Genomic DNA, 27,665 nt, shown 5'->3' on the forward strand with positions numbered 1-27,665 from the left:
CAAGTTAGTCTCAATGTCAGTTATACCTCTGAAATTATGTATCTATAAGGTGCATCAGTTCTTGTAAGCGCTACAGCAAATATTAAAAAAAACCCCGTAAATTTCAAATATGTATTCACATTTTATTTTACTTTTAAATATGAGTACAATCATTTCAGTTCCATAGAAAAAAAAGGGATGTATCTAGTGATTTTTATTTTTTGATATAGGTAGTACCATTTTGAGATGTATTTGTTTTCTAAAATGACATAAGGGAACTATTTTAAGTGAAAACCTAGATAATCTGTGTTTAGGAGTATCACTTTAACCTGTATTTTCCACTTAAATTGGGACATGCCTAACATGTACAAAGTTCAGTAAAATACATATTTAAAGTAGCAAAATTTTGTGGCTGAATTTTTATCTGGATATTTGGCATAAGTTATATATTATTTAAACTTTAATATCATAAAAATTAAACCCATAAATAATCTCCAAACTCTCTTTTCTAAAAAAAAAAGTTTAAATTCCATTCATCTTTTTTTCATGGATTCTAAATAAGATGAATAATTATTTACTTATTCACATTTTATCTCCTTTGTGTTCTGCAATCTGTGTTTCCAACTTAAGCAAGGAAAAAGCATTGAGCAGAAAGCCCTAATTTTTTTAAAATAGTAAACTTTGGAAAACGGATGACTGGACACCTAGCTCTTTTCTTTTTAAATAAAATCTTAATAGAACACAGTCAATTCTCAGTTACCTTCAAGTTGACTAATTGTCTTAAAAATATTTCATTCAATTTTGACAGCATCTACTCAGTTTAAGCACTTGCTTTGTTGATGTCTCAAACACTCACTGTTGGGAACAGCTAATCTGCTTATATGTTGACAGGTCAACTTCCTCCTCTTACTTTAAGTGCTATGAAGCCCTTTGAAATTCAAACACTTAACTGTGTGGCCTGTGCCAGGGAAAGCTTCTAAAAAGGCAACTTTTTTTTTTTTAACAACTACAAGTATTCCTATTGTAAGAGATGATAAATATTTAACAACCAGCTCTCTAAAAAAATGTACTTGTGACATACATTTAAGTTTAATCTCCATTTTTAATGTCTTCTACATCAATTTCTTAAGTGTGGACAATGAAACAAAACAATAAATCAATCCCTTATATCTAAGATTTGTCAGTTTAAAAAGGGATTAAAGTTCACATTGGAAATTTAGCAATGGCCTCCAGGGTTCCCATATGTTCCGAGTATCCCCTCAATTCTAGGATATTGTAAGTTAATAGGATCATACAATTATACAGGGATTTAGAATTGAAAAAAATCTTGGTGATCATCTAGTCCAAATCCCTCATTTTGCAGATGAGCAAATTGAGGTCCAGAGAGGTTAAGTTGTTTGCTTAATTTCACGCAGGTAGCGGTTGACAGAGGACACCTAAGACAGTGCTCCTTTAATTGTACCACACTGCTAGAAGGGTCAGAATAGGATAATCTAATAGCTTCTTAGAAACTCCTTAACCGGGTCTCCTTAATATGGCTTCACTGCAAGTGAATTTCCAGAACATGAGAAATAAAACCCCTTCTGAGTTGAATACTAATGACATTTGGTTAATAAGTCATTTTGTTTTTGTACTCCTCATTGTGCATTATTATTACTAATAAGTGATATGCTACCTTATGTATAGCACATAGGTAAGTGTGTATGTGTAAATGTACACACACTTATGTGGAGGCATATAAATGTATAATATAACTATATGCATCTGGTTTAAATTAAAGTAGGAAATAAAAAGCAAGAAAGGAGAAGTAGATCAAGAGCTGAACTCAGAGCCAGAAAGACCTGGGTTTAAAGCCTGTCTTTGAAACATGCTGGCAGGAGCCAAAATGGCAGAGAAAAGACAAGAAGTTTTCTGAGCTCTCCCCAGTTTCCCTTGAAAATAATGTTAAATCAAGCCTCTAAATGGATTTTGTAGTGACAGAACCCACAAAAAAGATGTAGTGAAACAATTTTTCCAGCCCAAGATAACTTAGAAGGACTTCAGGACAGGTCTGTCTCCCTTGGGTAAAAGGGTAATGCAGTCCAATGCTGATAGTGTCCAGAGAAGCCAGCAGAAGGCTCTTAGCCACAGCACAGATCAGTAACCAAGGCCCTGAGGTCCTGGCTCAGCAAGTCAGTGGCACAGCAAGCCAGCTGTAAGGCCTGAGCCCCAGCACAGAAGGCAAACCGCCAGCCCAGGGACCCCAGGCAAAACAGGTGTAACTAGGCAGGGCCACCCTAGTTCAGTGGGCAAGCAGCCAGTACCTGAGACCCCAGTGCAGAAAGTCAGTGACCAGGCCCCCGGCCTCCAGTGAAACAAGCTTGGGAAAGGCTGGCACTACCCCAGGAGCAGAGCTCAATTTTAAACATCCTGAAATAGACTAGAAAATGGGTAAAAAAAAAAAACCAGAAAAAAAAAACCTGACCAAAGAAAACTACTATGACAACAAGGAAGATTTAAAAAAAAAATCAGAAGAGGACAATAATGTCAAAATGCCTATATGCAAAGCCTCAAAGGGGAATATGAATTAGTCTCAAGACCAAAAAGTCCTCTTGGAAGAGCTCAAAAAGGATTTCAAAAATCAAATAAGAGAAGTAAAAGAAAAATTGAAAAAAGGAATAAGAGTTATGCAAGACAGTATCAACAGCTTAGAAAAGGAAGGACAAAAATTAACTAAAGAAAACAATTCCCTAAAAAATAGAATTGACCAAATTTAAAAAAAATAATCCACTGAAGAAAGCAACTCCTTGAAAAGTGGAATTGACTAAATGGAAAATGAGGTACAAAAACTAAGAAAAAAAGTAATTCCTTAAAAATTAGAATTGGGCAAGTGGAAGCTAATGACTTTCCATGGCATCAAGAATTAGTCAAACAAAATCAAAAGAATGGAAAAAAATGGAAGAAAATATAAAATATCTCATTAGAAAAAAAAGTTGACCTGGAAAATAGATCCAGGAGAGAAAATTTAAGAATTATGGGATGACCTGAAAGCCATTTTTTAAAAAAGAGTCTGAAAACATACTGGCTATGTGACCCCCAAAAAAAGTCATTTAAACTCTCACTGACCCCAAACAACTCTCTAAGACTATTTTCAAAGTAGTTTCAGATATGTGTTGAGAGTAGAAGTTTCTTTGCCTAGGAGTCACCCATATTTATAAAAGCATGGATGTGAGGTGGGGAGAAGAGAAACAACAATATGCATCTCATCATTGTAAAGTATGGCATAATGGAAAGAAGTCTGGATTTGGAATCAGAAAACCTGAGTTTGAACTCCAACTTCTGTACTTACTATCTGTGTGACTTAGACAACTGATTTAACCATTTGGATGTCCATTTTCTTATCTAGATGTAGCCAGCTTTCTAACTTAAATTGACTCTCTCACAGACATATTATTATGGATAGATGGTGATTTGAAAGTGTCTAAATTCATTACCTAGAAAATACTAAGCTTCTCAATAGCTTTCTTTTTTTTAAATTTTGAAATGGAGATGCCATCTAGGGGCTTCAGAAGGAGGAAATGTGTTCTTACCTGTGTTCATGCTTTTTTGGTCAAGCCCAGCTGGGAACTTGGGACAGCATGCTGACCTTTCTGCTGTTAAAATTGTGAAATAAAGAAAGCAAAACAAACAGTGAAAGAAAAGTGCTAATCAGAAAAAAGAAAGAATAGAAGGCAACCAACTAGAAGAGCTGAAAATCAACCCGGAAAAAGGAGCTACAGTAATTATTGGGTATAAAGTTTAACCAACAAGTTATTTCTTTCCAACTCCCCATTTCCTCAGGTGCTACCTGCAAAAGCTCTTATCTAATTTTATACTCTCCTGTGAGCTAGGACTAGTCGTTAGCTAGTAATGCTCTTCACCTTTCATTTGTCTAAAAATTTCCAAACTGAATGCAACAAAGGATTTCTTATTTCTAAATGTGACTCAATGAAATTATAGTAGAACTAAATACTCAAGAAATAAAAACTGCTCACATTGTCATTGTGGAAATGCCGTACCCTGGAAATGTTGTCTGGAATGTCTTTTTTTTTTTAAATCGTGCACCTCATAGAATCCTTCTCTTCCTTCAAAATGTAATGCAAACCTCACCTGCTACATAGAACCTTTCCTTATCCATTCAGTCTGCAGTGAGTGCCCTTACTTCCTACTTTAATGGACCTACCTTGTTGTCAAATAGTTTTAATTTTTTTTGCTTACAAATTTGACTTTTCTGTTTACACTTATTGATTCACTAAGTCTTCACCACCCTACCACACCCCATATCTGAGCGTTAGGCTCCTTGGGAGTAGGTTTTGCATGCATCCTATTTGTGTTTCTAGTATTCAGCATAGTGTCTGGAACATGAAGTAATAAATGTTGATGGACAGATTGAATGGTCTCACATTGTAGAGATTTTGAAGGGAATGCCTTTTCTCCCAACTTATTCCATTCACAAGACAAATCACAAGAGATAACGTAGGTGAAAACACTTTGTAGACTCTGAAGCACTATATCAATGTAAAAAGTATCACTATAATTATTGTGACAAATTGGATGATAGTTTCAAAGCACCTTCCTTTGGTCTACACAAGAAATTTGCACTCGCCTTATTAACATGTTAAAGATCTGTGTTTATGTATGCAGATTGAGGCCATTAGGGAGGCAATAACTCAATTTGTGAATGTAAATTATTATTTGAATATTCAGATCCAGGTGTTGAACAGGCACTACACTATCTGAATAACTGTTAGCCCAGAACTCAGCTTTAGTTTAGAAGGGGAAGAGAATTAGGGAATTTATGGTAAGTGGAATTAATGTTTGTTTGTTTCTATGAATATTTTGGTGAAATACGTTGAGTACATGCCATGTTCAGCATGCTAAAAAAAAAATGGGATCCCTAAAAAGAAATCATTCTGCATTCTGAGTCTCTTATCTCTCTATCATATTTCATCATTAGTCTTCTAGAATCCTGGTTGATCATATGCTGATATTGAATATGTTAATAATGAATTCACACATACATACACATACATATATTCATACATACATATATACATATACACACATAGGTGTGTGTGTGTATATATTTATACCATAATCTGCTCATCTTTTACCCAATATAGTAATATTATCAACAGAGACTCCCATTCTGTCACCTCAAAAAAAATACTTTTGTATGTCATTAGATTTTGTTTTGCTAAGGACTAACCATTCCCTGAATCTAATCTTCTATTTCTCCTCTCCCTTTTTTCCCTTTCTTTCCTATTTCCCTGTTGAGTAAAATTTATTTCTATATCCAACTCTGTGTGTATATTAATCTTTCTTTTTACCTGTTCAGATGACAGTGCAGTTCAAGTATCAACTGCTCCCCCACATCTCTTCCTGCTTATTTATATGGTTGTTTACTTGTGCATCCAGATTATATAAGATAATTTTCCCTAAACTTCCTTTCCCTCCCTTTTGCCCTCCCAAGCATTCCTCTTCTCTCCTTTCATTCTGTTTTTAAGATCAACAAGACATTACAGAACCATTCTCATGCATTATCTAATTAGACTCCTTTTGTGAATCCTCATTCAAGGTTTAGAGTAGACTCATGTAACTTCTCCCCAAATTTTGAAAGTAAGCACTATACCCTTATTTATTCCTTTATGAAAGAATAAATGTATGCATGTTTTCCTTTTTATGCTTCTCTTCACTCCTATGTTTGAACTTAAAAGTTTTTCCACAGTCTGATCTTTTCATTAGGAATGTCCTCTGTTTCATTAAAGGTCCATTCCCCCATTCCCTCTCCCATATCCTGTTCAGTTACGCTGTGTAAGTTATTCTTGTTTGTAAGCCCATATCCTTTGCTTTCTGGAATATTATATACTAAGTTCTTCAATCCTGAGTGGTGGCTGCTAAATCATGTGTCATCCTGATTGTGGCTCCTTGGTACTCAAATTCTTTCTGGCTGCTTGCTGCATTTTTTCTTTAACCTGGAAAGTCTAGATTTTGGCTATGATGCTCCTGGGAATTTTCATTTGGGGGTTCATTTCAGGAGGTAACTAGTAGAATCTTTTTACTTCTAATTTGTCCTCTTGTCCTAAGAAATCTGGGTAATTTAGTTTTTAAGATTTTTTGAAATATGATGTCATATTTTGTCATGACATTAAGATAGCTCATTAATCCCTAATTTATTTTTCCTTGATCTCTTTTCCAAGGAGTTTTGAGGGTTTTTTTTATGAGAAACTATGTTTTCTTCTTTTTCTTCTAGCCCTTTGACTTTAATATTTCTTGCCTCATGGAGTCATTGGTTTCTATTTGGTGCACAAAAATTTTCAGGGAATTTGGTGTTTAGCCAAGCTTTGCACCTCTGCTACCAAGATGTTAATTCCCTTTCCAATTCTTTTTTTCCATATTTTTCATTTCTTTTACATTTTCCCCTCAAGCATTCTTCCTGCATTTATAAAATCATTTTTAACTTAAAAAATAAACTCTTACTTCATCTCTTCTGGGAATTCAAGTAGTTTGTACTCAAGTTATATCTTTTCTCTGAGGCTTCACTCTTAAATGTTTTGAGTCATTGTCATCTTCTGAGTTTGGGTCTTGAGTGTCCCTGCCACTGTGATACTCTCTATGGTATGGTTCTTTTTTCCCATTTGTCCTCCTTACTAATTGATTTTGAACTTGACATTAGGGCTAGGCTCTGTGACATTTCTGAAAGAATATTTTGGGCTAGCTCTATTCATGCTTTCTTGGGAGTTTTGTTATGTTTTTCTAGGATCTCAAGGTCATGTACAGGACATGCAAGATTTCAGTGCTTCCAAAATGGTCTAAAGCAAGGCAAATTTACCCCTTCCCTCAGTCTGATCACTGCAAGTTCTTGGCCTACTTTTGGGTCTATGCTAGAGTAGACTGATACTGCACTCAGTCTCTATTAGATAGCTTGAAATTTATGTTGGTTTAGAATGGTAGACTTGTAGCTTTCCCTCTGGTCTAGCATTCCTGCCCTGTTAATTCCTCTCCAGGCTGGGCAAGATGCTTTAAGCAAGATTCTGCTCTATCTTGGGGTCTGAACCAAATGGCTGATGCTGCCAGCTTATGAATTTCCTTCTTTTTCCAGACACTGCTCAATTCCTCAGTACCAAGGAATGTTACTCCCCTGTGCAGGTCTCCTTCTCAGTCTACCCTGGATTTGGATAGTGGACAACAAAGGTGTCAATTCACTCCTGTCCCCATGACAGTATCCCATTATGGATCTGGGATCTGTTGTTTCCCTCATATAGATCATCTCTTTCAGCCCTGGAGTGCTCCCCACCCAGAGCTGAATCCTGTCCCTAGTGTCCACAGACCACTGTGTCTGTCTATGCTGAACTAGGCTGGAAAAATGATTCATTGTAACTTTTTGTGGATTTTCCTCCATCAGAGTTCAGTCTAGTGAATTTTCTAAATGTTTAGAGGAGTTTCTATAGGGAAGTTCACCGTACTGTTTCCTATCAATCCACCTTCTTTCTTTTTGTGGCATGTCGGAACTCTTAGGTTTTTAACCTTAGTTCTTTTACTCAATTTCCTTTAAAATAAAAATTGAGCTAAATTCCACAGAAAGACCAAATATTTAGTCCATTGCCTTAAATGCAGTAAACTTTTTATAAATTACCTTCCACACTATGCTACTGATTCTCCAGAATTTGTCACCATGATTCAGCTGAATGGTCATACTGAAATTTCCCTCTACCATCTATACCCTCTTTTCCCATTGTGAGTTCCTTCTGGGTCTTTATTTTGGGGACAAGTCCTGGCAACTATCATTTAATCTCTTCCAGGCTCTGCTTCTGAATCTTGTGACTTCAACACCATGACTCAGAGTAGGTTCCACCTCTACGCTTACCCCCACTTAGAATGTAAGTTCCCTGCTTTATTTACAATTCTTAGCACATAATATTTTCTTCACAAATGGTTGTTGCACATAGGCCTGAGTATGAGTAATCCAGTATTTTAGTAACTAACAAGGGTCAGAAAAGGCAGGTGGGGAATTCTCCTTGAACATGTTTGAAAAGTATTTAGCTTTCCAATTTAATGCTAATGCTCTAATGATTACATTTATTCTCAACAGAATTTGACTCAGACTTTTGAATTCAGAAAAATTTGGAAGGAGACCTGCAAAGTCTAAAGTTTAGAGCTCAATGTTAGAATCGTTTCCCAAAATGAAACTTTTTAAAAATCTCTAGTGTTGTAATTTTTAATCTCCATTATATCATTGGATTTCTATTTGCTCTACAAAGTGGATTATAACAACCATGGGGTCTGTAAATTGGAGCTATTAATGTTCCACTTTAAAAATGGGTACGCTTACAGATATAGGTTAAGCTAATTCTGATCAAAAGTTCCATACCATTCAAAGTGAAGGTGTATTTATGGAAAGTATATTTATGGAGGAAGCCTGGCACTCAAGTGCCACCTGCTACCACAAAGGCACCATAAAGCTTATAGTTTGACTTGGAGAAAAAAAAAAAAAAAAAAAGGACTAACAGAGCCAGGATTGCAGGGAGTGAGACAGGGCCAAAATCCTGTAGGAGTTTATGTTCTGGGAACCCCTCTCTAGACAGGAAAAGTCTTGGAGGAGCTGCCAAGCAGGAACTGTCCAAATAGAACCAGATGTAATGTCCTGAATCTGAATCGAGCTTATATTTGATTCAGGACACACAGAGTCAGAATGACGCAGCACAGAAATTGTGCAACACCATTTGGTATGGTGTTTAGTTGTCCCTTGGGCACAAAATGTGAGAGTCTACTTAAAATACTGAAATGGAGGGAATGTCAGAATTAAATGCCAGAGTTAGATGCCAGTGAATGTCAGAGTTAAAGTATTGATACAGAAAGAATGGACCAGAGGTTCTTAAACTGGGATCTGTGAACTATAGACAGCTAGATGACACATGCATAGAGAGATAACTGAATTTCAATCTGATTGCTTTCCTTTACTATCCTCCATGTTTTATTATATGCATTTAAAAACATTATTTTGAGAAAGGGCACATAAGCTTCACCAAATAGCCAAAAGAGTCCACGATTTCAAAAAATAATAATAATAATTGAGAATCTCTTCTCCAGACCCAAACCTCAGAAACTCTTTCACCCCCTAGAAGTAGTCCCAGTAATTAAAATCAAAGATATTTTTTATGCAAACAATTATAGCAAATATAGCAAAATGTGGCACTAAAATTCTCATGTGGAGCTTTTCAGTGATAGTGAATGATTGACTACACTGACAGGTCACTTTATTTTCTCTGAATTTGTCACATGTTTGTGTCAATTCCCACAGAAAAGGTTGTAAGCTGCCTTCAGAATCATGTCTGGCATCCTGGGTTAGGAATATGCAATCTGTCCTTTCGGATCCATAAAATTCAGACTGGGAGCACTGACATTCTCACGTCCTGAAAGTCACATGTAAATTAACAAGTCACTGAAGTTCAGTTCACATTGGATTTATAGTAGTCAAGCCATAAGAAAACAAAGGTGACCTGATTTGAGAAAATCCTGCATAAAATCATCCATATTAAGAAAAAAAAAACTTCATGAATCTGGAGTGCTAGTGTATTATGAAATGGTTCTTTTCTATTTGCATTGCAAGATGAAACAGATGGATGGTACTGGAACTGAATTCCCAAGATCCAAGTTTGATTCCTGCCTTAAATACTTACAACTTGTAGCACTGAGTCTGGAAAAGTCACTTACCCTTTCTTTGCCTCAGTTTCTTCCTTTAAAATGTGGACAATAAGCACCTACCTCCCATAGTTTTTTGTGAGGATCAACTAAGATAAGATATGTAAGGTGCTTAAACCTGAAAGTACTATAGAAATCCTATTTGTTATTATCCTTGCTATTAGTCTTTAATTAAAAGGAAAAAAGGAGGAGGCTTCCTTTTTAGGTAATTTCTAAAGTCTCTTGTAGTTCTCAAATCTGTGTGTGTGAGAAGGAACTCAGGGTAGGATGGAGACTGGACTTCTAATTTAATTAGCATAGCAAATTGTTGATGAAGAAAATCCCTCTCTGAATTCAGATTCATTTTCTGACTTCTATCTTTGCAAACCTGGCCAGTGCGTGGAGAGATTAAATGTCTAGTCCAGGTACACCAAGTTAGTATTAGTCAAAGTTCAGAATAGCACTCAAGTTATCCTGATGCTGATGCCAGCTCTCTGCTTCCTTGCTCCTCAGCTATTCAGTCTGCATGTGTATTGATGTAAAATAGAGACTCCATAGAGGAAGTGATAGGCCCAGAATGGAGAAGGATGAATTCAGTCTGTTTCACATTTGGGAAACTGTATAGTTTTCTTCATTCTCATTCTACTTGCTGTCCAAAAAGCTAATTTCTTCAATTCCAGAGTCTCCTGATGATACTACTTAAGGATGAACCATAAGATACCAAAAACTAAAAAGAATCAAAGTTCCTGTCATTCTAATACATAATGTAAAGATAACTGTGAGTATTTAGAGCCATCCGAGTATCCCAGTGTCTAAAAAAGTAATTACTTCTTATTGAATTATTTTCTTTGTATTTCCTACAACCCAGCATTGACCCAAATCAGACAGATGAAATCTACTGAAGGCAGAGCACAGTGGGACAATTTACCTCATCTTCCTCTCCACCCTCAATTTATGCCTGGAAGCCATGTTTATTTTCATGCAATTCAAGGTCCAATTAGTTTACTGGGTTGACTATTACACTTCTGACCTATGCAGAACTTGCCAACCGCTAACTTAGAGCTTGTTCATACAAACTGCTATTTAGTCTAAAAGTCCCAAAGTTTAATTTTTGAACCCAAGCATATGAAACTTTATATTTATTCCTATTGCATTTATCTTATTCAGTTTAGTACAACATTCTGGAGTCTGTCGAGATTATTTGGGGGCCAGTCTCTGTCACATACCATGTCTCTATGTGTCAGTCAGCTCACCCTTTCACTTCTGAAAAACATGAGTCATAAACACTTGGCCTCTCCACAGGAACAATGAGTCTCTGAGGCTTGAGAGGAAAAAAAATGCCATGGGAAGATTTTGGTTTTGCCCCATACAAGGAAAAAAAGATGGATGAAGGTGTTAAAAGCATTTATTCATTTTTGTGCCTCTCAGAAGAGAGAAAAGGGAAGACTTCATTATGTATGTTGATGCTTTTCTTTAAAACACAGCTAGGGCAGGCCTGCACAACTTGCAGCCCATCAGATACTTGCAGCATGCTAAAAGCTTTCCTCTATATGCAAAGGTGTTTTCCTCTACATTTTTCATGGGCCACCCTTTGGCATACCTTCAAGGGCCCTAGGGAAGCAAGTTGTTCAGGCCTGACCTAGGGTGTTAATCTTTGCCCATCCTCCTCTAAGGGAACTGACTGTGAGATATAGGAATCATTGGGCCTTAGGATTCAAGAGAGCAACAACAGTACTAAAAAGATTGCTCCTTGCCTTCCCTGGCTTACAGTTTCCTTTTCTCCCTTTACAAATTCTTCCTACCACTCCCACAAAGGATCCATAATCTCCAGAAGCCTTTCCAGACCTCCTCTCACCCCAATCCATAAGAGGAACTTCTTCTTCTGTGCTTCTGAAGGGTTTGCTTATCTGCAGCCTTCATCGATCCCCAGGGAAAGATTCTAGGATCACAAGATCATAGATTTAGAGATGAAAGGTCCTTAGAGGCTCTTTATTCCAACATTCCTATCTTCTCCATGAATGAGGAAACCAAGTTCCAGAGAGGCCAAGTGACTTTTCCTTATGTCACACAGTATGAATCAGAAGCAGAATTGAACCTAAAGCCATGCTCTAAAGCCATCAATTATAAAGAATTTTAAAGTTCATGAAGTGCTTTCCATATAATATCTCATTTGATCCTCACAATAACGCTGAGAGATAGGTGCTATTATATTGTCCTTTTTAAAAATGAGGAAATTAAATCTGCAGGAGGTTAAGTAACTTCTCTAGGGTCAAATAGCTAAGTGTGTGAGATTGGATCTGATGGAGAACAATTTGGAAGTAGGCCCAAAACTGTGCACACTGTTTGACCCACCAATACCACTATTAAGTTTATTTCTTAAAAAGATCAAATTAAAGGGGAAAGGACCTATTTTCCAAAGAACTTTAGTATCAATTGAGAGACATGAGAGACACTGGCATAGGACTGCCCAGCATGGCGTTCCTGTATCAAAGAAGGAACTGTATTCTCAAAAAGTTAAAAAAAAAAAAAAGGAAAAGGACTTTTACATACAAAAATATCTATAGCAGCTCTTTTTGTAGTGGCAAAGAATTGGAAATTGAGGGGATGCCCATCAATTGAGGAATGGCTGAACAAGTTGTATATGATTGTGATGGAATACTATTGTGCTATAAGAAATGATGAGCAGGGGAGCACCTAGATAGTGGATAGAGCAGTGGCCCTGGACTCAGGGGGACCTGAGTTCAAATCCTACCTCAGACACATAACACTCACTAGCTGTGTGACCCTGGGCAAGTCACCTAACCCCAATTGCCCTCACCAAAAAAAAAAATTGTAACTTCAAGAAAAAAAAAAGAAATTAAATGATGAGCAGGATGGTTTTAGGAAAATCTGGGAAGATTTAAATGAATTGATGCAAAATGAAGTGAGCAGACTCAGGTGAACAGTAACACCAATATTATAATGATTATTAGCTGTGAAAAACTCAGATACTTTTATTGAGACAATGATCCAAGACAAGACAATTGCATGATGAAAAATGTTATCCACTTCCAGAGAGAGAACTGATGAACTGAGTGCAAATTGAAACACACCTTTTTTTCCACTTTATTTTTCTTGCTTTTGTTTGTAACATGGCTAATACGGAAATGTTTTTCATGACTTCATATGTATAATTGATCTTATTTTACTTACCTTCTTAATGGATTTTGGAAGAGAGGGAGGGACAGAATTTGAAACTCAAAGTTTTTTTTTTAATTAATGTTAAAATAAAAAAATAATAAAAGAGACTAGATTTGAATTCAGGTTTTCACGACTCCAATATCAAAAATCTATTTATTCAGCCATCTTTGTGGCCCACACCATGCTTCCTCTAAAAAATGAGTGAACTGTGGCAGAGGAAGCAGAAATAAAACTAATCATAGCAATCCATCAAGGCCAATAAAGCATGTATTTTTATCCTCATTTTACAGGTGAAAATGAGAAGAACAATGGTGAACTGGAAAGAGTATGGATTTGGAGGATCTAGGCCTCAGTCTTCTCAGCTGTAAGGCAAATGGAAAATGGCATAGACTAGATTGGCTATATATTGTCAAATTTGTTATGTCAAAACTACTTACCATGTGCTAATTAATTCTTATTCAATATATCAGTTTGTCTTTATTTCTGCCAATTGTGTTTCATATTTCATTTCACATTGTTCCTGGTTATATCATGGCATGGAGACTCTGGCATATTTTCTATATTTTCTAATTATTTCAAACAGAATTTTTCTTTCCATAACTTCCTCTTACATTTTGTTGGTAGCATATAAGGACATTTATGATCAACATAAACTTGTGTTAAATCTTGAAACTTTGCTATATTTGTTATTTTAATTATTTTTAATTGTCAGCTGCTTCTCATTACACTATAGCTTCTACCTGTTCTGCCGTGTTTTCATTTAAGCTTCTGTGGAATTTTGTTAGGCTTTTATGTATTCTTGAATTAGAAGCATTTATAGCTAATTCTCTTTATTTGATTTTTTTCTTTAATTTGGCCTATTTTAGTTCCTAATTCATTGCCAATTTGCCCTACTCCTTATTTCACTGAAGAATGAACTACCTTTTTCCCAAATAAATCATAGAAGTTAATGGATGCCTTGACCCCAAAGTCCTAGATATCACTTAAATGAGAGGAGTTGATTCCATGGGAAATTCTGAAACCTCAGAATCCCAATGATGACAATAGAGACTGAAGAAAGATTCAGTATCCAACTCTGTCCATGTAACTTTCTATTATAAAGGGCTTTGCATAAATAAATTCCAGATTCTTTTCTGGAGGTTTTAATTCATTCCTAGAGATGCTATAGAGTTCAGTTAGGTTCAAAATCCCTAAAGCTTCTCAAAGGGAGGTCAACCAATCAACAAGCATTTATTATCATCTATGTGCTAAGTACTTTGCAAAGTGTTGGGGTCCTGAAGACAAAAATGAAACAGTACCTGACTTTTACAAAAGACCACGTGTGTGTGTGTGTGTGTGTGTTGTGTGTGTGTGTGTGTGTTGAGGAGAGAGGACCTGAGCAATTGGAGAGGGTTGAGGGAAGTTTTCTTATAAGAGGTTGAACATAGTTTTGAAGGAAATGAGATTCCAAGAGGCAAACATGAGAAGAAAATACATGCTAAGCATGGTGGATAAGCAGTGAAAAAGCAAAGAGACAGGATAGGGCTTGTCACATTTAAGGAACAGAAAGGAAGCCAGTTTGTCTGGAGTACAGTGTGCATGAAGGAGAATAATATATAATAAAGTTGGAAATACACGGAGAAACTAGGTCAGGGCTGTATCCCAAAGAGATCATACAAATGGGAAAAGGTGCAACATGGACAAAAATATTCATAGTAGCTTTATTTGTAGTGGCAAAGAATTGGAAATTGAGGAGATGTCTATCAATTGTGGAATGGCTGAACAAGTTGTGGTATATGAATATAATGGAATACTACAGTGCTGTAAGAAATGATGAGCACGTGGACTTCAGAAAAACCTGGAAAGACTTGTGTGGACTGATGCTGAGTAAAGTGAGCTGAACCAAGAGAACACTGTACACTGAAACAGCCACATTATGTGATGGCTAACTTTGAAAGACTTAGCCCTTCTCAGCAATTCAAGGATCTAAGATATCTCCAGGTCTCATGGTGGAAAATGCTATCTACATCCAAAGAAAGAACTATGGAGTTTGAATGCAGATTGAAGCATACTATTTGCTATTTTTTTTCTTCTGTTTTGTTTTGTTTCCTCTTTCTTGTGGTTTCTTCTACTGGTACTAATTCTTCTTTATAACATGACTAATGTGAAAATATGTTTAATAGGAATGTAAATGTAAAGTCTATATCAGATTGTGTGCAGTCTTGGGAAGGGAGGGAGAGAGAGGGAGAGAAAAATTTGTAATTTAAAAGTGTATGAAAGTGATTGATGATAAATCAAAATAAAATTAATAAAAAATTAAAAACAAACACAAAAAAGCAGAATTGGCCAATTTTAAAAAGATGTAGAGAAGTTTACTAAAGAAAAGAACTCCTCCAAAAGTACAATTGGCTGGTAGAAAAGGAAATTTGAGAGCTCACTAAAGAAAATAATTCCTTAAAAATTAGAATTAGGCAGGTACGTGGCGCAGTGGATAGAGCACCAGCCCTGATTCAGGAGGACCTGAGTTCAAATCTGGCCTCAGATACATAACACTACTAGCTGTGTGACCCTGGGCAAGTCACTTAACCCCATTGCATAGCCAAAAAAAAAATTAGAATTGGACAAGTAGAAGCTAATGACTCCAATTAAACAAAATCAAAAGAATGAAAATATAGAAGAAAATATGAAATGTCTCATAGAAAAAAGCAACAGACCTGGAAAAGATTGGAAACAGATAATTTAAGAATTACTGGACTATCTGAAGGCCATTTTTTAAAAAAAGAGTGTAGACATTATCTTTCAGGAAATTATCAAAGAAATCTTCCCTGATGCTCCCAAACTAGAGGGTAAAACAGAAATTGAAAGAATCCACTGATCACCTCCTAAAAGAGATCCCAAAATTAAAACCTCCAGAAATATTATAGCCAAATTCCAGAGCTCCCATGTTAAGGAGAAAATATCGCAAGCAGCCAGAAAGAAACAATTCAAATATCACACAGTCTAGATAACACAAGATTTAGCAACTTCTACATTAAAGGATCAGAGGGCTTGGAATGTAATATCCCAGAAGGCAAAGGAGCTAGGTTTACAACCAAGAATCACCTACCCAGAAAAACTGAATATAATCTTTCAGTGAGGGAAAAGTATATTTAATTAAGTTGAGGACTGTCAAGCATTCCTGATGAAAAGACAAGGGTTGAATAGAAAAATTGACATTCAAACATGGGACTTAAGAGAAGCATTAAAAGGTAAACAGGAAAGAAAACTACTAATGGATTCAGTAAGGATAAACTGTTTACATTCGTACATGGGAAGACATTTATAACTCCTAAGAACTTTGTAATTATAGGGGTAATTAGAAGGAATTTACATAGACAGAGGGCAGGGGTTGACTATGATGAGATGCTATCTAAAAAAAAATAAATTAAGGGGTGAGAAAGAAGAATACACTGGGAGAAAGAGGAAAGGGAGAGTAAAATGGGATAAATTATTTCACATAAAAGATGTTTAAAAGAGCTTTTACAATGGAGTGGAAGATGGGGGGGGAGGGTAGCTGACAGTACCTGAACCTTACTATCATCAAAATTGGCTCAAATAGCAAATAACTGACACAATAAATTGGGTATAGAAATCTAACATACCTTACAGAAAAATAAGAGAGTAAGGTGATAAGAGAAGTAGGGGGTGACAGAAGGGAAGGAAAACTGGGGGACACAGTAGTCAGAAGAAAAATACTTTTGAAGAGGGACAAGTAGAAAGAAGAAAGAAGGATACACAGGGTAAAAATATGATGGAGTGAAACAGTATTTATAAATGTGAAAGAAAATTCTTAAAGCAAGTTCCTTTGATAAAGTCCTCATTTCTCACATACATAGAGAAGTAAGTTAAATTTATAAGAATATAAGTCATTCCTCAATTGATAAATGGTCAAAATATATGAACAGACAATGTTTAGATGGAAAAAAAATCAAAGCTATCTATAGACATGTGACAAAAATGTTCTAAATCGCTATTAGAGAAACACAAATTAAAATCAGTTGGAGGTACCACATCATCCCTATCAGAGTGGCTAATGTGACAGAAAAGGAAAATGACAAGGTGTTGGAGGAGATGTGGGGAAATTGGGACATTAAAGCATTGTTGATGGAATTGAAAGCTGATCCAACCCTTCTGGAGAGCAATTTGGAATTATGCCCAAAGGGCTATAAAACTGTAAATACCTTTTCATTCAGTAATACCACTAGTAGAGAGAGATTGACTGTAACCTGAGGCATATGGTCAATGGCTTCAGCATTGGTTGATGGTTTGTTGAGAATACTTTGGAAGTGTTCATTCTACTTCTCCAGGATCAAGCCCTTGACTCTGATCAGTGTAGCTCCATCAGCGCTGAGTAGTTGAGATATATTAAAGGTCTTTGGCCCATAAATAGTCTTCATGGCATCATAGAAGCACTTTGGATCATAGTTCTCAGCATAAAGTTGAATCTCATCACCTTCTAACTGAGCCAAGAACCCTGCATCTCTCAAAGATTCATTTGCACTTTACTTCGGATGGAATTAAATGCTGCTATCTCGGAGACTGATGTGTTTGTCCTGCTGGAGAAAATCTGGGGGGCTCTCATTTCTTTTTCAAGAAGCTTCTGAATTCCCTGATCGTTTTTGTCAAACCATTCCTGATGTTTATGAGTGTTCTGGCCAAGATGAACAAATGTCATGTTGTACACCAAGAGTCTGAAACCTGCCCATTTCTTTGCTGCTCCACTTTTGCTGTTTGCTAACTCAGTTTTCTCTCTAAGTCAGCAGTGAAATGTCCACACGTGGGGAAATGCTCTAACCTGTTGACATTGAGTTTCCTGACCATCATCTTGCCTTGGGGCCACTGCTTTTGCTGAATGTGATTGTTTAGTTTGGAGATGATGAATCTATGATCAGCCTAGCACACTGTGTCAACATCACTTTTGTCATGCTCACATCCTTCCTGTCTCTTTTCTTTATAATAATATAGTCTATCAAATGCCAGTGCTTGTTGTGAGGGTGCATCCACAATGTTTTGTTGCAATTAGGTAATCAGAAGACAGTTTTGATGATGCTGTGGATAAGTTCACTTACCTTGTCAGTATACTTCCCAGGGATGTCCACATAGATGATGAGATTAATGTATTCACTGCCAGAACTAGCTAAGAATTTGGGAAGCTCAAAAAGAAAGTGTGAAAGAAGAAAGGCATTAGCCTGCATATCAAATTGAAAGTTTACAGAGCCATTGTGCAGACCTTAATGTTGCATGCTTCTGAAATGTGGACAGTCTATCAGTGCCATGACAGAAAATTGAACTACCTCCTCTTGAATTGTCTTAGGAAGGTTCTAAAAATTACATGGCATGATAAAGTACCAGAAGCTGAGGCCCTCTTCTGAGTGAACCTCCAGGCATTCAAATTCTACTTCAGAGAGCACAACTCTGATGATCTGGCCACATAGCCTGAATGTCAAATGCCTGCTTACTAAAAGACTGTTTTACAGAGAATTTGCACAAGGTAAGTGTGAATAGTGACCAGAAGAAGCAGTACAAGGAAACGCTCAAGTTCTCTCAGAAGAACTTTAGTATTGAGTGTGAGATGTAGGAGATGCTGGCACAGAAGCACCAAGAATGGCATGCCCACATCAAAGAAGACCCTGTACTCCATAAGCAAAACAGAATCACAGTAGCACTAAGGAAATGTGAGCTGTACAAATCCAAAAATTTCTCCATCTCCACTGTTCATATGGATTACCTGTGCCTGACATGTTGTAGAGCCTTCCAAACCCACATTAGAGCTTAACACACTGTACCCTGGCCCCAACATTTTGATATCATTGGTCCTCTACAGAAAGAAAGGATACAAAAAATGACCAATACCAGGTCTTTATCTCAATCAGATTTTTTTTAAAGGAAAAGGAACTATGTGTAAAAAAAATCTATAGTATCTCTTTTTTGTGGTGGAAATTGAGAAGATGCCCATCAATTGGGAAATGACTGAACAACTTGTGGTATATGATTGTGATGGAATACTCTTGTGCTATAAGAAATGATGAACAGGATGCTCTCAGAAAAACATGGAAAGACTTACATGAACTTATGCAAAGTGAAATGAGCAGAAGCTGGAGAACAGGATACACAGTAACAGCAGTAATGTATGATGATCAGTTTTGAAGGGCTTAGCTATTCTTAGCAATACTTTGGCCCAAGACAATTCTGAAGGTCTTATGACAAAAATGCTGTCCACCTCCAAAGAAAGCACTGATGGAGTCTAAATGCTAATCAAAGCATTTTTTAAAGTTAAATTTTCTTGGTTTTTTTCCCCTTTTTCAGTGTTTTGTTTCACAACCTAATATGGAAATTTGTGTTCCATGATAGCACATGTATAACCTATATAAAATTGTTTCCCTTTTCAAGGAAAGCAGAAGGAAGGAAGGAGGAGACAATTTAGAAATTAAAATTTTTAAAAATGAATGTTAAAAATAATTTTTACCTGTAACTGGAAAACAAGTGATGGGAGCCTGGGTGTTGTCTTTATGAGTATTTGGAAGGGAATGAATGTGAATGATGCTGTTGAGCAAGAATATTTGACAACCAATATTATTCATTTGGGAATCACTCAGGCTCTTAAATATGACCTGTGTCCATTACAAAAACTCAGGTAAACACATAAGGTAGATGATAGAACAAATCTGTATGAATCAATTTGGGGATCAATAAGTATGAATGCCACCTATTTAAGAGTCTTTAAGAGTCATTAAAACAATGATGCTCCATCTCCTGTCAATGGCTTTGCAAGGGCCATCTCACATGTCTGGAATACATTTACTTTTTAATCCAAGCTAATAGAACACCTCCTTTTCTTTAATACAAATATGACTCAAGCATCATCTGTGGCATAAAGCCTTTCCTGATGCCCCCTCAGGCTGTTCCCTTCAAGCTACATTGTATTTTACAATTTTCTATATGTGTGTATGTATTTGCTTTATATTTATTCTGTATATATTTCATATATACTTGTCTCCCACATAGAATATAAATATTTTGTGAATAGGGATTGTTTCATTCTTTGTACTTGTGTCCCCAGGTCCTAGCACTCTCACACTGAGAAAGCATTTAATATATACTTATTGATTGATTGATTGATTGGTTGATTGACCTATGTGTATTGAAGGTCCTCTAATAATCCCCGGGGACAGATTGCAGATGTCACTTGGATGACTCTTAGGATCTAATGCTGGCAGGAAGACCTCAGTTCAAACCTAGCCTCAGATACTTATTAGCTGTGAGTTACTTAACTTTTCTCAGACTCAGCTTCCTCATCTGTAAAATCAGAATAATATTGGTATTTAATGAGATAAAATATGTAAAGCACCATGCAACCTTAAAATATTCTATAAATGCTAACAATTGTCTTTGTTGTTGTTTTTATCAGAGGTCAAGTTAGCCCAAACCTACACCTGCCCAGCAATGCCATACACACAACCCAGGTTTCCATGTGCTCACATGGGAACTGAATCAGACCCTTGACACTCCCTACTACAAATCTCAACTCTGAGGACAGCTGTGCCATGTTGGAGCTTCTTTAAGGGCAGTAAAGCAAACAAGAAAAATCTAGGAATAAAAGCTATGCTCTACATCTGGGCAAGGCACATTGATTGTCCATAGCTGGCACCCCATGAACATAATGGTGGCCACCCTAGGGAGTTTAGTGTGCCCTGAGAAGCAGATGAGTTGTTACTACCCTCTCTTGGGAATATGTGATTGTTCCATTTCTTTCTACTTATTCCTAGAGTAGTTCTAAGAGTCTGAAAACAACTAAGGGTTAAAGGAAAGCCCTGAATGTCAAATTGAGAAGTGACAAGAATTTCCATTTTCTTGACATGCTCCTTGGAGAACAGTGACTGCTATTAGGTTGGGTTTGACAGCATTGATAGCTTGTCAATTTGATTAATAGAGCACAGTGGTTCCCAATTTTTTTTCACTGCCAGGGACCCCTTTGACATCTGACTGAATTTTGCACCCGGCTTCCATTTCACCCACCCCCACAATTTCCCCTCCCCACTTCACAGCTTTGGAAAGGGGATAGTTTAATCATTGCCAGTTTGGGCAGATGCCAATTTTTATTTCCCTTCTACAGTGCTTTACATACAGCCAGCATTTCCTTTTGTGAAATCTCCTTTCCTTTTCTTTTCTGACAAGTGACTGCCAGTCCCTGCTCCTTTTGATGTAAAATATTCCTTCCAAACCCTTTGCCTTGCTCTAAACTCTAGTGCTTTCTCCTGACCTGATTCCAACTTGGATTTGGACCCTGGGGAGTCCTAGGAGGATGAAAGAACAGTAAAACTAGGATGACTGGGTGACTCTTCAGTTTCAATCTCAACCAAACTCGTAAAGGCAAGAAGGAAGAAAGGGACTATTCTTGTCAGACAGTTTCCTGTTCTTCAGCATTTCAAGAGAAAAAGCTATGAAAGCTTTCCTGAGTGCACTTCTGAAATAACATGTTTGTACACATAGGTTGTATCTCTGCATGGCACCAGAACAGTTAGTTAAAAAGGGAAAGAATTCATTCAAACTGGCAATTTTATATCATGTAGAACAAAGGGAAAGAATCTTTGACTGAATTTAGATATGTTTTCTTTAAAATGAATATGTAGCACAGCCATTGCATTTATTAACAGGATGCAATTTGCTAACACATAACAATGGTATAAGTATAACCACGCACAAATTAATGAATTGATTTAACATAAGTAGCCACAAGTATATGATATGCAGAGAGAAAAGCTACAGTAAGAGTATAGAATATTTTTTCTTAAGCTGTTATAGTATAATAGTAGTTGAAATTTCTATAGATTCATGGTTTATATAGTTTGGCTTCTAAACTTCAAGGTTTACATAGCACTTTACATGCTTTATTTTATTTAATCTTTACAACATCCTTCTGAAGTTGGGATTTCAGGTATTCCGAATTTCTATTTGATAGATGAGGGAACAGACTAAAAGACATTAAATGACTTGTCAATATTCATGGTCATTCTCTTTTGGTGGGTGGGAAGAAGATGGGATTTGAATTCAGGTCTCTCCTGTGACTCCAAGTCAAGAGTACCTTGCATTACAATATGCTGCCACTTGACATGATTAGTACATCAGCTTAAGGGATTTCTCTCAATCTCTGTAAAGTATTTTATTACTGAGCATTATGGGATTTAATTGACTAACTTTATGAGACCAGAGATCCATTGTGGCTTCCCTTTTAATGTAGCTGTAAGCACAATAAAATTGGAAGAACTGACTATGAACCATCTGTATGGTGACGCTGTGTTTTAACAAAATTCATTACTACATGGATTTAAGTATTGCCTCATCAAATTATGTCCCCAGAGAAGAAAAACAGTGGATCATATGGGAGAAAATGCTAGTTCTCAACTTGTAAAGTAGATGACAATCATTCTTCTTTTCTTTGCTGATTGACTTCCCATCCCATTGTTCAGCTGAAATAGTTGTTCAAAATTACCAATGATCTTTTAATTACTGCATCCCTTTTTTAATGTACACATTCCTTTCCCTCTCTGCAATATTTTATTTAAATTGATCACCCTGTCCTCTAAGATACCTTATCCTCACTTACTTCTGTGACAAAACTGACTTCTGGTTTGACTCCTACATATCAAACCCACATTCCTCAGACTTCTTTGCTGATTCATCATCCATCACCTGCTTCCTTAGTGTGGAAGGTCTTCTCAGGTTTGTCTTGAACCCTCTTCATTCACGAAATACTATATTTCTAGTACTCCCACCTCTCAGAATTGGTGTTTTTGTGCCACCATGAAGCCTTCACTGGTTCCAGAAGTTGTCAGTACTCTCCCTGTCCTCAACTTCCTCTGTAAAATATTAATTAAAGGACCTCAAGGGCAATATCTCTCACAGGTGGCTATCCAGACCTCTGGTGATGATCAACTTGTCTCCAGTCATCATCTCATTCCACTTTTGGATGGCTCTAATTGTTAGAAATTTTTTCTTTACATCTAGATGAAATATACCTCCTTGAAAATTCCACCTGTTGACTCTAACTGTTTTCTCTGGCTAAAAGGAAAAATATATATATAATCACCTTTCCACAAGATAATGTTTAAAAATTGAAGACAGAGAGAGAAAAAGACACACACACACACACACACACACACACACACACACATGCTCACACCACAGAGACAGGCACATACATAGTGATAGATAGAGACAGAGACTCAGAGAAATAGACATTGAAAGAGTCAGACAGACAGAGAGACAGACTCAAAAAGATAGAAAGAAGACACAGAGATAGAGACAGTGAAAAACACAGAGAGACAGCCAGCCAGATGGAGAGACAAAGAGAGAGAGAGAAAGAGGAGAAAGAGAGAGAGAGAGAGAGAGAGAGAGAGAGAGAGAGAGAGAGAGAGAGAGAAAGGGTGCCTATACTTCTCTATATGCAATTTTGTACTTTGATGGCTGACTCAAGATTCCATTTCTTCAAGATTGGGTCTCTAACTAGCTTTAATTAGTGCTTTCATACCCATGGGTCCTATTGCCTATACCCAGTTGTTATTATAGTCTTTGCTAATTACTACCAAATCTCACTGATATAGAACATTTATGTATATAGATTTTTTTTAAATTTTTTTTATTTGCCTGTCACCAAATTCCTTGGATATTACTCACATCTCCCCAGAACTTCTCATAGGATTATGGTGACAGATGATAACAAACCAACAAACCAACAAAAACATAACACACACACACACACACACAAACACACAGACACACAGACACACAGACACACACACACACACACACACACACACACACACACACACACATACACACACACACACACTGGACCTGGATTCTAGAAAACCTAAGTTATAGATTGGATGTTTATAATTAGGCATACGCCCTTCAACATGTCATTTTATTCTCTCATTTAATTTTCACAATCAATAAAATAAGGGATTTGGATAATACCTGAGGCCTCTTCCAATCCTAACTCCTATGAATCTATGTTTTTCTTACCTTAATCTGGAACTTTCCCTGATCATCTGCCTTAGCTTTCACATCCTGAACTCCCTGGGATGTATCTTCTCTCTATTTTAAGGTTTCTCCATTTGGATGTGTCTATGACTGATCCCTGGTACTAATAACAAATGTCTTAAGTGAAGATCAGAAAACGATCAGGGCCTTAATTCTTTTCAGAGATGAGGTTGGCTTTTTCCCTGAAGTCCTCAGGATTTTCCCCCCACTGTTTCCTTGTATTCCCATTATTTCTCAGACATATTTAAATGGGCAGATCATTAGAGTTATGCTTCCTTTTTGCCTATTTCTTTTTTTTTTTTAATAAGGACAAGGACAGCTTCTTTTCAGAGCTAACTGACTTTCTTGCTTGTAGCATAGAATTTAAATATCCAGCAAGAGATAAAGTGAAGGAGCTTTATAACTTCATAAAAGACATATGCTTTTAAAAGATGTTGGTACTTAATCAGATGTAGCTACAGCACAGGCAATAAGTCCCCAGTGAACCAATAGGTCATATTCCAAAATGCGTTTGAAAATAAGTTATTTAGAAGTTGGAAAGCATTTTCCTTGGGAAACAGTGATACACATGTTCCCAACACAAAAGCCTAATTAGCCCTTAATGCACCTTAACTTGCATAATAACAGTGCTAATTGGAGTTCTTAGTAATAAGTGAGGGACAACAAAGCATGTGATGGTGCAAGGGAGAGAACATTTCCTCCCCAAATTCTGGTTCCAGAGCTTATCACAGGCAATATTTGGGAAAATGTCAAATTGTGAGCTTGTAGATTTGTGGGGTTTTTTTGGGGGGGGGAGGAGGGAAGGAACCGTCTCATTTCCTTTACAACACTCTTACAGTTCCTGAAACCGTCTTTTGCTTTGTCCCTCACTGATCTGCCTTATTTCCATATAGTCAACAGTCAAATTACCTTTTTCCTTGACATTAAAAAAAATCATTAACTGCGTGTGTCTGCTAGCATCTAAGTGAGAAATAAATCCTGCTGTTTAGATGAATTTTCACTAATAAGTGAACTTGTTAATCTTTCTAGAAGTACTTGAACTTTTAGAGGTTGACCATCATTTATTATTTGTGGACCTGTAGGTAGGATAACTGCCAGAGAAAACATTTAGGTGGAAAACTGTCAGTAAGGTGATTCTAATTTTCATAATCTATACCTATTCAAAACTTTCATTGTATGCACTTTTTTTCCTCTTGAAGTTTTTTTTTTGATTTTATGTTGTTTGCTTGTGTACTAGTCTCAGTTCCTCTACAAGAATTTATATTCCTAAAAACAAAAAGTCAGGAATGTCAAGGAAACTGGGGTGGGGGAGATATATTAAAAAAAAGATTTATCAGTATCAGATCTTAAATATATTATAAGGTGAGAGCATTGTTGAAGTGTAAAATGGATAATTTTGATTATTTTAAATTAAAATGTTCTTGTATAAATAAAACCAATGTAGCCAAGAATAGAAAGAATGAAGAAAATTGGCAGGGGGATCTTTCATAGACAGTCTCTCAGGATGTGATTGGATTGGAATATTGCTGTGGAGTAGGAAATGATGAGCTCGTGGGTTTATAAAAAACATTGAAAGACTTAGACCTGTGAAAGATGTTATCCACCTTCAGAGAAAGAGATCACAAGTAGAAATATGCAAAATACAGTCTTACATATATGTGTATGAGTGTATATGTGTATATGTATTTATGTTTATAGATTTTATATATAGATATATAGTATGTATATATGTGTATATACATGTCTGTGTGTGTATGTATGTGTGTGTTTGATTATAGCCTTCTTTAGGGCAAGGTGGGAAGGTGAGGAGAGGAAGGGGGAGGAATAAAAAGTGCACCACAGAGAACAAAAGAAAACTTACAAGGAAGCAATGAAAAGATGGGTAGCTTGAAAAATAATGTGCAGCATTTATTATATAGGTTTTCTTGAAAAGGAAATTTATTCTTTTATATTGAATCCTCTTATGTTCTGCTGTATACATGACAATGTTACTTTTTTCTTGTTTTGTATTTGACTTTAAAATGAATAAAAAATTTACAAAAAATAAATGAATGGTAATCTTAAAAATGTACATTCCTTAAAATCAGGGATCACATCTTCTTCATCTCTGCATCGCCTTAGGCATCTAGCAGAAGACTTGCATAAAGTTGAAAATTAATAAATATTCTTGCTTTCACATCTCTCCCCTTCCAAAGATTTTCTACAACTTCTAACTGTCTTTTTACATACATGGAAGGGTAGTATGATCAGGATCTCTGGTAATTGGAGAAACAAGGAAAGGATGGCTTGATGAGCAGAGGCAATGGAACCATTTCCATATTAGTTTACAAATGTTATTGCTGTATATTATATAATGAAAACTGGGGTGACAAGTAGTGTGTTATGAACTCCAATCTTTAAGTTATCTAAAACTAATTTCATTATTGGCATTCATAATTTACAATCATTATCTATCCACCAATGAGTTGACACAGTACTAGAAAAGCAAAACCTCATCTATATGTATGTTCCTGATGTAAATGAAACTCAAAGATAAAAAGAAATTTGTGTTAAATGGATGCACAACTTGAAGGTTCTCCTTGGAGAGACAAAGAAAATATATGACTGCATTGGACTCATAAGGGACTGAAAGCCATTGGGCAGAATCAGTTTATTATATACCTAACTGTTTTATCTTGTATTGCCCACAATGAATATATACGAACACATTACTATGAAGACAAATGTGACATATACTAAGATCTGTTGTGGAGGAAAAAATAGATCCTATGAATAATTTTCAGAATACTCTAAAATCAGTCTGTATGCCCTGATATTTGGTAACTTCAATACAAATGTGGACACAAGGCAGAATAGTTAATGTTAGATTTTATTTGAAATCAAGAAACAAAAGAGGTCAAATAACTTGCCTAATTTTCAAGATTCTCACATACCATGAAAATTTTATTCAAGAAGAGACTCTTAATGTGGTGGCATTACAAGAATTAAATATTATTATTAAAATAAATTGACTATAATTTAAGGCAGGAATATTTATATGATGGGGATCTTCAAGTCAGCTTCCTTTGAAAACTCAGATCATCAACCGATTTGGCTAAAAGTCAATGTAAATAAAAAACCAGAGGAAAGGATGAATATAAGGAAATACTGCATGTGATCACATCAGTTTCAAACTGAGCTATTTAAACTCTTAATTATGAAAATACTAATCCCTGCAACTGGTAATAATAGCATTTGTATAGCCCTTGAAGGCTGATAAAATACTTTACATATATTATCCTGTTTAATCTTAATAACTATCCTGTAAAATAGGTACTACTATTATCCCAATATCACAGATGAAAAAAAAAAGAGATTGAAAAATGTTATATGACTTGCCCAAGATCACAGTTGAAATGTATCTAAGCCATGATTCAAACTCAGCTCTTCGGTCTCCAAGTGCAACTCTCTACTCACTGTGGTATACATCAATGACTCCTTTTCAGATTCCCTTTTTCTTTCCATCCTTCCTCCCTCCCTTATCTCCCTCCTTCCCCCCCACATTTCAAATGTTCAAAATGAGATATACTTTATCAGACATGACCAATGTGTCAATTTGTTGTGCTTGACTGCATTTTGTGTATGTGTGGTGAGGGGAGTGAGCTACTGGGTAAAGAAAGAGACACAAATAGCTAAAAAATGAAATAGTTAATTTATATATTGTGATATTTTAGTCACAAAATTGTATGCTAAGAAAGACCTTTAAA

Source organism: Phascolarctos cinereus, unplaced genomic scaffold, assembly GCF_003287225.1.
Source record: "Phascolarctos cinereus isolate Bilbo 61053 unplaced genomic scaffold, phaCin_HiC Scaffold_4;HRSCAF=312, whole genome shotgun sequence".
NCBI classification, from domain to species: domain Eukaryota; kingdom Metazoa; phylum Chordata; class Mammalia; order Diprotodontia; family Phascolarctidae; genus Phascolarctos; species Phascolarctos cinereus.